A 13,048-nucleotide genomic window follows, 5' to 3' on the forward strand; every position below is an offset into this window, starting at 1 on the left:
CCATGTTACAAATTTTCTCTTGTTGATATGCTGTATCCTTCCAGAGTTCCCCGATTTTTCTTCGTGCTTTGGTTTTACATACAGCCCACCAATCGGCTTTGTCACGTTTCAAAATAGGATATGATGTATAATATACTTGAATTGCTTGTTGTGCCAAGACAAATGGTTCATACTTCATGTACATTTTCTTGTGATTTACTTCAACCAAATTAAACTTCGTATGCACATTCATTTCTTTGACGAGGTCGAATCATATGCACTTAAATAACACGACCCGCATTAATGGTCCAGGGTACTCTATATCTATGATTTCATCCAACTAGCCATAAAAATCGTCTTTTGCATTGCCTCCATTAGATGACCGAACACTCACACCACTATTCATTGTGGCTTTTCCCATTCCGTACTCTCGAGTGTGAAAATTATACCCATTTATGAAATATGCTGGCCAAGTTCGTACCCTTGATTGTGGACCCCATGACGGATGATATAGCAATCCTTGCTCTTCAACTTGATCATGATTACTGTGAACCTAAAGTCAAACATGCAAAGTCAATAATATTTTTTTAATTAATAATTTATAAAATATTAATAACTTGTTTTTCGTCCATAGGCAACTTACATATGTTTTGAACCATGTTGCAAATTCTTCATCGCAAAAACGGTCAAACTCATTTGGTGGTAGTCCATACATTGAAGTTTGAAAATTCCTACAAGTGCATTTTATATATTAGCAAATGTTTGACACACAATAAATATATTTTCAAAAGTACACTTACTCGAAGTATGGCTCCACCACTGGACGGTTGAGCAGAATATATGTATGAGCTGCCCGCCATTCTTCGCTTGTTAAGTAACGAAACTTACATGCGCCGCTTGGTTGACCAAGATAATTGAAAATAGAGAATGATTTGCAATTGGAATTAATGGGGCCCTGGTCATTTCTTCCTGGTCTCCGCCTCTTACACTGCACGTGCGGCTCAAAATAGTATGATGCAAATGTTGTCACTTCTTCCACAACATATGCATTACAAATTGAAGCTTCAACACATGCCTTATTCTTTACTTTTTTCTTCAAATGATATAGGAACCTACTTGCAATAGGAAGAAGTTTATCAGAATATAATAAGTAATAAAGTAATTCAAATTCATTCAAAAAATATTTTACCTCTCAAATGGATACATCTAGCGAAATTGGACGGGACCGGCAACTTTGGCCTCATAAGGCAAGTGAACCAAGAGATGCTCCATTGAATCAAAGAACGATAGAGGAAATATCATTTCTAAGTTACAAAGAATGATTGGAATATCTCTCTAGTTTCTCTATGTGTGATGCTTTTAACACTGTTGAGCAAATATCACGAAGGAAATTACTTAACTCCGTGATGGTGCCCCATGCAAAGTTTGATAGTAATTCCTTAAAAGTTATTGGAATTAGTCTTTCCATAAATACGTGACAATCATGGGTCTTCAAACCTATTAACTTGCATTCATTCAAATCAACACATCTCCCGAGGTTCGAAGCGTATCCATCGGGAAATCGCACAGATTTTAACCATTGACAAATAACCCGTCTACGCTCCCTGTCCAATGTGTAAATTGCTTTTGATTTTGGTCCCCCGCTACTTGCATCTACATGTAGTGCTGGCTGATCACAAATATCTCTCATATCTTTTCTTGCATTCAAGTTGTCTTTTGTTTTTCCAGTGACATCCATCACGGTATTTATGACATTGTCGAAAACATTCTTTTCTATGTGCATGACGTCAAGATTATGATGAATAAGATGGGTCTTCCAATATGGTAGATCCCAAAAGATACTGCGTTTAGTCCACTTATGTGTGCTTGTATACCCATTAGTTGTGCCATGGGGGTTTTCAACAACAGTGGAAAAATGATGCACTCGCTCCCAAATTTGATCACCGGTCAACCTCTTTGGTAGGGGTGTTCTTTCAATCCTATTCTTGATGAACTTTTTTTATTCCTTCTGAATGTATGATTTATTTACAAAAATTGTCTGTGACAGTCAAAATAGCTTGCCTTCTTACCATGTTTTAATCTGAATGACTTTGATCTCTCCATACATATCGGACATCCTAATATCCCGGATGTACTCCATCCAGATAACATTCCATAAGTTGGAAAGTCATTTATCGTCCAAAGAAGGGCAGCCTTCATTACAAATGTTTGATCAGTAGAAACATCATACGTAAAAACACATTCATCCCATAGCTGTCGTAACTCCGCAATCAATGGTTGCATATAAACATCTATCAACTTTTTTGGATTTTGCGGGCCAGGCACGATCAATGTCAAAAACATATAAGGTGTCTTCATGCACATACCAGGTGGAAGATTGTATGAAGTTAAGATAACTGGCCAACATAAATAACTTTTTCCTGATTTTCCAAATGGGGCAAATCCATCAGCACAAAGACCTAACCTGATGTTTCGAGGCTCCATCGCAAACTCATGGTATGTTCCATCAAAATGTTTCCATGCTTCTACATCTGAAGGATGACACATTAGGCCCTCTTCTGTTTCATGATTTGCATGCCAAGTCATGTGTTCTGCGATAGGATGAGACGCATAAAGCCTTTGCAATCCGGGAATTAAGGGCGGATAAAACATTTGCTTGCATGGTCTACGCTTCTGATGACGACCCCGCCTCCCGCTAATCTTGTACCTAGGTTGGCTATATAATTTGCAAGATTCTGCATTTTCATCACCCCCCCAATATAACATACAACCCCTACTACATACATCAATCCTTACAATTGGAAGACTTAAGTTATCCACTAGTTTCTTCATGTCGTAAAAATCACCTGGCATGATATTATTGCGAGGCATTGCTTCGCGCATTACGTCAACAAAAGAGTTGAAGCAATTCTCGGACACATTATGCTCTGTCTTGATATTTAACGGTCTTGCTGTCTCTGATAACTTAGTGTGGTTGTCACAACCCGCTCATAAAGGTTCATATGCTGCTTTTAATACTTCCCAAAACTGATTAGATGTAGAAGTTTCATTAAACATATTCTCATCAAAACCCGTTACTTCTGCTTCTTCCAATTGTGATGCATAGCTAGTGCCCACTTGTTCAAATGTAGGAGCAAAATCGCTACTCGCATGGTTCGATTCCGGAATAAAATTCTGACCATTTGCATCAATCACTATCTTCCGGTATGGGTTCAATTGATTATAATAGCCACATTCTTCATTAATTGAAAATTGGTCACTTCTTTGATATTCTTCATCGGATATAAATGGTTCACCATGAGAAGTCCAATTATAATAGTTCGGAGTGAACCCAAATCTATAAAGATGCTTTCTAACTTTGTCACACACATGAAATTTACTATTACTACACTTTTTACATGGACACCTTAACTTATTTCCATCCATGAACTCAAATTTACTACTAGCAAAGTCCAAAAACTGTTCCAACCCAATCTGAAACTCATCGGTCAATCCCCGACGTCTAGGTAAGTTCTTATTATACATCCAAGCCCTCTCTCTTTGCATTGTGTCTATATAAATATTAAAAAATCTCATAAAATATTAAAAAATATCATATTTACTATTTAATATTCTTAATTAAAACCATAAAATCGTAAAATTAAAATTCTGTCTGTGACAAAACAATTACTATGAAATTGAAAAAATGAAAAAAAAAATAACATGTCAAAAAGACTTACCCAAGTATTTGACTGAAATCTTTATAGTACAAAGCGGTCAACTTGATAAGAATTGCAATGTTCGCTTGGATTGCGAAACCTTCAAATGGACACGTACCTAAAAAATTAAAAATTATTTAACATTCATGAAGCTTATGGCAATTGATAGAACAAAATGGTGAAATAAACAAGAATTTATTCTATGATTACCACAAGACAAAAATTTAGGAACGAAATTTTTTGTCACGAATTTAGTGACGACACTTTAAAGCCACTGCTAATTTTGAGACGAACCTTTATTTCGTCGCTAATAGGAAATGCATCGCTAAGTACCTAATTAGCGATGACAATGGCTTTTCGTCGCTAAGTTTCCAATTAGCGACGAAATCTCATTTTCGTCGCTAATTATCTACCAACCCCTATTTCGTCCCTAATTAGCGACGAAAATCGTGTTCATCGCTAATTCGGACGGCATTTTTCGCTAAGGTCGCTTTCATGGCCAACTACCAACGAATATGCTTTCATTGTAAATTAGCGACGAACCTGTTTATCATTGCTAATTAGTGACGAAACATCATGTTCGTCGCTAATTCCGACGGCATTTTTTTCCCAAGAATCGCTTTCGTGGCCAACTACCAATGAAATTCACTGCAATCCTATATGAACAATTCAGCGGAAAAATGTCGCAAAACATTGTGGCTAATTTTGCATTACTACACTTTTTACGCGGACACCATAAGTTATTTCAATCCATGAGCTCAACTTTAATTTGAAAATGAAAAAAAAAAGTTATAATGTCAAGAAGACTTACCCAAGTACTCGATAAAAATTCCAAGCTTCACTTGCGGGACCTTCAAATGGATACACGTACCTAAAAAAAAAGAAAAATTACTTAACATTCATGAAGCTTGTGGCAATTAATGAAAGAAAATGGTGAAATAAGCAACAAGTTATTCTATGATTACCATAAGAAACAAATGAGAATAGAAAGGAGAGAAGACAGAACGCACAAGAGAAGAGAGAAGAGAGCGAGCAAAAGAGAAGAGTGCGGAGAGAGAAGGTAATGTCATTTTAAAAGGCGACATTTTACTCAGCCACGGAATTAACGACAAAAATATGCAAAAGCAATTTAGTGACGAAATTAGCGACGAAATTTGAAGTTAGTGACAAAAAACTGTCGGTGGACTTTAGCGACAAATTTTAGCGACGAAACATCTTCGTTGCCAATTAGCTACGGAAACAAACTATTCCTCGCTAGTTAGCTATGAAATTAGCTACGAAGTAATTTTTCGTAGCTAATTAGCGATGAATATATGTGTTTGTAGCTAATTAGCCACGAAAATAGTTTTTGTCACAAATTATTGTTTTCGTAGCTATTTAGCGACGAATTATTGTTTTGTTGCCAATTAGCGACCAAAATAACTTTTCCGTTGCTAATTAGCGACGGAAATAGTATTTCGTAGCTAATTTGCGACGAATAGGTTGTCTCCGTCACTAATTAGCAACGAACATACTTTTTGTCACTAATTAGAGATGAATTATGATTTTCTTGCTAATTAACGACCAAAAAAGATTTCCGTTGCTAATTAGCTACGAAAAAAAATTTTCGTTGCCAATTAGCGACCGAATTGTGGTTCGTAGCTAATTAGCGACGAAATTGGTTTTCGTGGCTAAATGCGTATCAACAAATATGCGGCGAAATTTGATTTTCGTGGGAAATTGCTTAATAGGAGGTTAGCGACGACAAATACTTTTCGTCTTTAATTATTTTTTCATTTTTATTTACAACGTTTTAGCGACGAATCATTTGTTTCGTCGCTTAATGAGCGATGCAAATAGTCATTCGTCACTCAAGTTAATTTTTTCTTTGTTATTTTTATTCATAGTTCGGATTTTTGGGATGAAAATTTGAATTTCGTCGCCAACTCTTTAAAAAGGAATTTCCGACAAAAAAGGAGTTTTGTCGCTAATTTGTCACGAATAATATTTTTGTCGAAAACGATATAGCGACAAATGTACTTTTGATGGCTGTTTTCATCGCTAATGTGCAACGAATGATGGTTTTCTCGCTAATTAGCCACCAAAATAACTTTTCCGTTGCTAATTAGCGACAAAAATGATATTTCGTAGCTAATTAGCGATGAAAACATATATTCGTTGCTAATTAGCGACGAAATATATTTTTGTTGCTAAACTAGTATCAACTAATTTGCGACGAAAGTTTGTTTTCGTGGCAAATTGCGCAATAGGAGATTAGCAATGAAAAACAGTTTTCGATGCTAATTAATTTTTCATTTTTATTTATATCGTCTTAGCCATGAATCACGCGTTTCGTCGCTAAATTAGTGATGCAAATAGCTATTCGTCGCTAATGTTTAATTTTTTCTTTGTTATTTTTATTTATAGTGCTGATTTTGCGATGAAATTTCAATTTCGTCGCTAATATTAAAAAAAAAAATTACGACAAAAAAAGAGTTTTGTCGCTAATTAGCGACGAAATGTTTCTCTTCGTCGCTAATTGGCCACGAGGTAGATTTTTGTCGCAAAGGATATAGCGAAAAATGACATTTTCATGGCTGTTTGCGTTCCTAATTAGCGACAAAACTCTTTTGTGGCCATTTTCGTCGGAAATTAGCCACGAAATCCTGTTTCATGGCTATTTTCGTTGCAAATTGGCGACGAAAATTTTTTCGTGGCTAGATTCGTCGCTAATTAGTGACGAAATGCGTTTCCGTAGCTATATTCGTCGCTAATTAGCGACGAATTGTGCAATCGGTAATTTCATTGCAAATAGCGACGAATGTTTATTTTGTAACTATTTTTGTCGGAAATTTGCAATGAATTTGTTTCGTCGCAAATTTTTCGTGGCTAAATCCTTGTTTTTTTGTAGTGAACTGCAAGCACGCGACCATCGACACGCCGGCCATCAAGCTCTCGAGGGTCCAATTCACCTGTAGTGTGTCACATGGTATCCAATAGATTTGTGGCTCAAGACCTCCACCTTCCGACACCACGGTACTATCAATCCAGTATCTCCGTCGAGCCTACCTTTTATCATCGCATCTGCTTCTTCTTGTTCACTGGTGTCAAAAGGCCGGATCACTCACAACAACGGCCGGCGACTATCGCGAAGGCCTTGGAAAAGCTCCTTCATTTGATTTTTATTCAACATGGCTATACTTCCGAACGACACATAAATCACCGAAGATACACACTTGGATTTGAACCACTGTAGATAATCGGTCGAGCAATCGTACGGGTTGCAGTTGAAAGAATTATCCAATGGATGGTTTTTTGTTAGCCACTATAAACCTTAAGACGACAATCCCTAAATCATCATAGCTAGAAATAGAATGCTGTACGGAGAAAGAAAAGAGTTTGTGCATCTGATTTGGAAGCCATTGTTCTTGAAGCGGAATAACAACGATCCAAAGCTCAAGATCTTCTCCTCTATTACCTTCCGTGTGCTTGGCTCGATGAGTCGCCTTCACTTTCTCTCAACTCCTTATGTGAGGTGATTTCTGAATTGTTTGAATTATTAGGGTTAGAGGAGAGAGCGGAACGCTATTTATAGAGTTTTCAGTTGAGCCCTCTCATCATGGGCCGAACTCTCTCATCACGGATAGGGCCGAACTCGGCCCACTCTAGCCAGGTCTATATTAGATTGGTTAAGAATCCTTATATCTTATCTTATTAGACCAACCCCATAAATGATAAATTAATCCCGTAAAACGACAATTACAATCTCAATTAATATAAGCTCATATTAAGAAAACTCTAACATTCTCCCACTTGAGCGAATAGTAATTGAAACTATATTGTATGTGTGCATCTTTATACCGGTCTAGAGATTATTCTTAACAGTCAATTGGATCCCATAAAGTCTCAAATACCGAATCATGGCAAGAATCGCACAATAAACATAGAGCCATCCTCTTATTAGTATGGTGGTGTGGCTATTGGTTATCACCTCACAAAATAGTGATATCTTTATGTGTCATCCTCTTAGTAGTCACAATTCTCTCTCCTTTATGTGTTACTAATCCTAATGTGCCACAAGAGAATACCTTTTATGGTTTCAATGAACCCACATATGTCTTACCTTTATAGTTAAATTTACTTTATATGTAACAAGATATATCCTTAAGAATAGTAATAGAATGCTCCAGTCTTTACTCAAGGTTTACACATATCTTGAGATTTCCAAATGATATACGTATTCAACATTGCCTCAGTCATGAATGCTTTATTGCATACAATAAAGTTAATACATATCAAGATGTTACAAAATGTAACAAACACGGATGTTAACTTTATTAGAGAAAAAATCGAAAACAGCTCCCATTGAACAACCGCATTTAATGATACCACTAAGCCCATGTTAATGACATTTCAAATGTACAAGGGCGAACACCTTTAGTCGGTGAGTCTACAATCATATTATCTGTGGAAATATGCTTTACTTTAATATCATCATTCTCAACTATTTCCTTTATGATAAAAAACTTGATCTCTAGATACTCGGACCCATTGAGTCCTTTGTTGTCGTTAATAAACAACACTGCATAGCTATTGTTATAATATAATTATATGGGTCTATCCACAAAATCAACTATGATCAACTCCTTAACGAGATTTTAGAGCCAAATAGCCTAAGTAGCATTTGAAAAGCATGCTATAAACTCCGCTTGTATGGTAGAGGATAATATATGTTTATGTTTCTCACTTTTTCATTATTCTGCACCGCCTGTTTTCATAAAATGTATTATGTTGTTGACTTCTAGTCATTCTGATAACTAGTAAGGTCTCCACCCGATCATATCACGGGTTTCACGTTTCGGCTTTATGATTAAATATTCAATGGATGCGAATTTTGATTCATTGCTTTAGAATAGCTTTTTATTTTCCCTCCTTTTATCCCTTTGGATGCTCTGGTTGATTTTCCATTTCTTTTAAGAGCTAAACTTAGAAAATGCTATGAAATGAATCCCTACAAGAACATTTTGCATGAATACCTAGTATGGTCGAAAGAACATGATTAGGAATTAAGCAACTAAAACTCGCTTGATCGCCTTAGTTAACGACCAATCTCACGATAATTGCAATGACTCTTGTAGAAATACTGGGGTAACCAAATCCCCGAATCCAAAAATCTCTAGTTACGTAAAATCAAGCGGTCCCTACCAATCACTGTATAGGATCTCCAGTCTACCCTTCTCAAAGACCAATGGGGACTCCTTTGCACATACACTAGCACATGCCACCCAATCACACTAACATCGAAATCCGAATTTTGACATCGAGATTTGGAATGGGTTTGGGAGAGTCCTAGCCAAAGTTTTCTCGAGGCATCTTGGCAATCCATTAGCCCACCATTCCCGATCGGAAACCAAGGTCGAGGGTGGCAAGTCGTGACAGATCGGCGATTTTGCTGGGGATTGAACCCAAAATCTCTAGTTCGAGGAGGATTTAAGTCGTAATGAACCGGTTGATCGCTACCTAACTTAGTCTACATTTTGTAGCCCGTGTTAAAGTCGCCGGGAAAGGGAGGCTAGTCACAAATGGTAATGTAGGTGGGAGTTATAAGGGGAGGCATGGTTGTTAACCCTTTTTTCTTGCAAATGGAGCTCGGTTGTATGTTGTGTGGATGTTTTATACTGAAGCGATAGTTGTTGAATACAACACATGTCTATTACTTTAGCATGACACCGAATGCACACATGTTTGCGCCTAAAACCCCGGGCGCACCCCTTTACTATGATACCAATGAAGGGTAATACATCTAATTTCTAATCCAAATCTATAAACGATGCGTAGAAATTATAAATCTACGTATCCATAAGCATAACTTGTGGATTATAGCGGAACAACAATCTCAATCATCATGTACGTGTATATATATATACACACACACACACACAGATTGCACTAGATTAACACGTCCTAGATCAACTTGTATCACCGATCTTAGAAGCATATCACGATTAACGAACATTAGGGGTGTCAAAAAAGCCCGAACCAGCCCGACCGGACCCAACCCGAAAATTAGGTGTATTTTTGGGCTAGGGCGTAAGGGTCCACCTATGTGAGAGTGAATAAAAAAGGTTGGGGGCAGGGAATATGCGCGCATTGAAGAGGCCATCACGTAGATTGCTTCTGCTTAAAGAAAAATCTCACCTTGTGGAGTCCATTGGGCTTCCCCACGTTTTCTTTTTAATTTATTTTCTTTTCATTTTTTTCTTTTTTTATATTCTTTCATTCAACGGGCTTATCAAGTGATTTTTTCAATTACACCACATGATCTTCCAACTCCCTCGAGCCAGTGGGTGTACTCAATGATATTAATTTGATAAGCGTACTTATTATTATTATTATTATTATTATTATTATTATTATTATTATTATTATTATTATATTTTGGCCTTTGCTTTGTTTTTTTTTATATAATTGTTGGGGCATATGGGAAATATTCCCAAAATGATTTCTTTTATTCGAGGCGCATAATTTTTTTCCTCGACGGTTCTACTTTTCAAAGAGAATATAAAGGGTTAATCGGCTAGATGTCTTCCTGTAAGCCGTCGTGACAGAAGAAACATAATTTCTAAGCATCGAGTTCTTTTCGTTCGTTGGACGACTTCTCTCCATCGTGGAGCGATAAGAATGACAACTTAGTTCAGTGTATTCATTTGTATCACGAGGATGCATCGAAAACAATGAATTTCCTTTGATTAGATACTTGACAAATGCCCTGATACTGCCCATTGTGAACTGGAAAATTTGTTTGCAGGACTAGGGATAAAGTTAAGTCCACGTGGACAGAGAAAGAGTCTTTCTCTCGCATTCGGTAAGTCATCCAAAATGGAAAGAGCGAAAACAAAAATTATCATTTTGCATTTTTGGCCGATATAAGTTCCCATTTATAAATTCCCTACTTTGGTAAGTGTGCACTAGACATATTTTCTAGAAAATTTTCAATTTGTGCGCATCCATCAAAAAAAATTTGGAGCTTGATTCAAAAAAAAAAAAAAAACCAACCCGACTTGACCCGAATATCTGGGACGTATATGATTCGGGTATCGGAGTCAGCCGGGCCAGGCCAAGCTTGGCGCTATTTGATATCGAGATGGGTCGATCCTATATGAGATCCGACCCATTGACACGTCTAACAAACATAGCTCAATTTCCACATATTAAAAGCCCCAAAACGCAAGTGAGAAAACAATCAGGATCGGCCGATTGATCATTATTCGAGAGAGTTTTCACTGAGAGAGTTTTAGGGAGAGTTTTGTGTAGAATAATAGAATGACGTATGTTCAACAGAAGAGGATATACCATCTGCTCTCTCTTTGTATTGGATAGGAAATAAATCTGCCTTAGTTGATCTTTTGTATTCAACAGGAAATAAATCTGTCCTCTTTGTATTCAATAGGAACTAAATCTACCTTAATTGATCTCTTTGTATTCAATAGGAAATAAATCTACCTTAATTGCAATCAATTATCGCAATAAAGGTAGATATTGATTTTCCCCTTAATGACGCAGTCTTTCCCAACACAAACAAACAAACCAACAAATCTCAAATGAAAAAACTGGAAAATAAGATCACGACTCTATCTGATTCATCACCTCAAAGTCACTCCATCCCAGCATCATGCGATCTATATATATATGAATGTCCCCCACAGCAACGTGCAAGTCATGATGAACTTCCAAAACCACGTGCCACCGCCCGCTGCCGCGGCCATGGCGCCTCCCCACTTCCTCCTCGTCACATTCCCAGCGCAGGGCCACATCAACCCGGCCCTCCAGTTTGCCAAGCGCCTCATCCGCGGAGGCAGCGAGGTGACCTTCGTCACCAGTGTCTCTGCCCACCGCCGCATGTCCAAGGGCCAAGCCAACCCGGAGGGCCTCCACTTCGCCGCCTTCTCCGATGGCTACGACGACGGGATCAAGCAGGGCGACGACGTGATGCGCTTCATTTCCAAGCTCAAGCGCCGCAGCTCTGAGACGGTCAAGGACCTTATCGCATCCAGCGTGGACAAGGGTCGCCCCTACGCCTGCTTGGTGCGCAGCTTGCTCATCCCCCGCGCGGTAGAGGTGGCACGTGAGTTCCACGTGCCCTCAGCCCTCTTGTGGATTCAGCCCGCCACGGTGTTGGACATTTACTACTACTACTTCCACGGCTATGGTGAATTCATAAAAGATAACTGCCTCGACCCTTCACGTTCGTTTGAGTTGCCAGGCCTTCCCTACAAGCTCAGTAGCAGCGACTTGCCCTCATTTTTGGCGCCGAACAGCTCGGACGCATACACTTTCTTGTTGTCGGCTTTCAAAGACCAGTTCGATGCGCTCAACCAAGAAAACAATCCAACGATACTGGTGAATACGTTCGATTCGCTAGAGCCCGAGGCCTTGAAAGCGATCGACAGGTACAACATGGTAGGGATCGGGCCACTGATACCCTCGGCTTTCCTTGATGGGATAGATCCATTGGACACGTCCTTCGGGGGCGACCTCTTCCAAAAGTCCAAGGACTGCACGGAGTGGCTGGACTCCAAGGCCCTGGCATCAGTCGTCTACGTGTCGTTCGGGAGTATCGCGGTGTTATCGAAGATGCAGGAGGAGGAGCTCGCCTGGGCATTGCTTGACTGCGGGCGACCGTTCTTGTGGGTCGTAAGAGCAGAACAAAACGGGGAAGAAGAGAAGCGTGAGGATAGATTGAGCCGCATGCGGGAGTTGGAAGATAAAGGAATGATAGTGCCGTGGTGCTCGCAGCTCGAGGTGTTATCGCACCCGTCGCTTGGGTGCTTCATGACTCACTGCGGGTGGAACTCGACCATTGAGAGCCTAGCCCTCGGCGTCCCCATGGTGGCGTTCCCACAGTGGACGGATCAGGGGACGAACGCGAAGCTTGTCGAGGATGTGTGGCAGACTGGGGTCCGCGTGAGGCCGAACGATGAAGGGTTGGTGGAGGCGGAGGAGATAAGGAGGTGCTTGGAGACGGCGATGGCCGACGGGGAGAAGAGGGAGGAGGTGAGGAGGAACGTGGCCAAGTGGAAGGAGTTGGCGAGGGAGGCCACGAGGGAAGGCGGGTCGTCGGATAGGAACTTGAAGGCTTTCATGGAAGGGTCGGCCGAGGTTGTCGATGCTAAGATTGGGGAAGTCGCTTGCTGTAGCTAGTATAGTGCTTTGATTGAGAGCATGTAAGTTCTGTGTGTTAGGAAATTATGTTTAATTTTGAAGAAAACAAAACTACTATACTTTGTTGAAAAGACTTTGATTTATATTTACTGCAAATATATCTCTATGCCTTTTATAGTTAATATGCCCAATGCTTTTATTTTGATAGAAGCAAGATTCATGGCAGAGGC

The 13,048-nt window shown here is 39.2% G+C and overlaps 1 pseudogene; it reads left to right on the forward strand.

The window, feature by feature from the left end:
• The first annotated feature begins 11,294 nt into the window (after positions 1–11,294).
• LOC115757235 lies at positions 11,295–12,829 on the forward strand (annotated as a pseudogene).
• Positions 12,830–13,048: the final 219 nt, after the last annotated feature.

This window comes from Rhodamnia argentea, chromosome 1 (assembly GCF_020921035.1).
Source record: "Rhodamnia argentea isolate NSW1041297 chromosome 1, ASM2092103v1, whole genome shotgun sequence".
In the NCBI taxonomy this organism is placed as follows: Eukaryota; Viridiplantae; Streptophyta; class Magnoliopsida; order Myrtales; family Myrtaceae; genus Rhodamnia; species Rhodamnia argentea.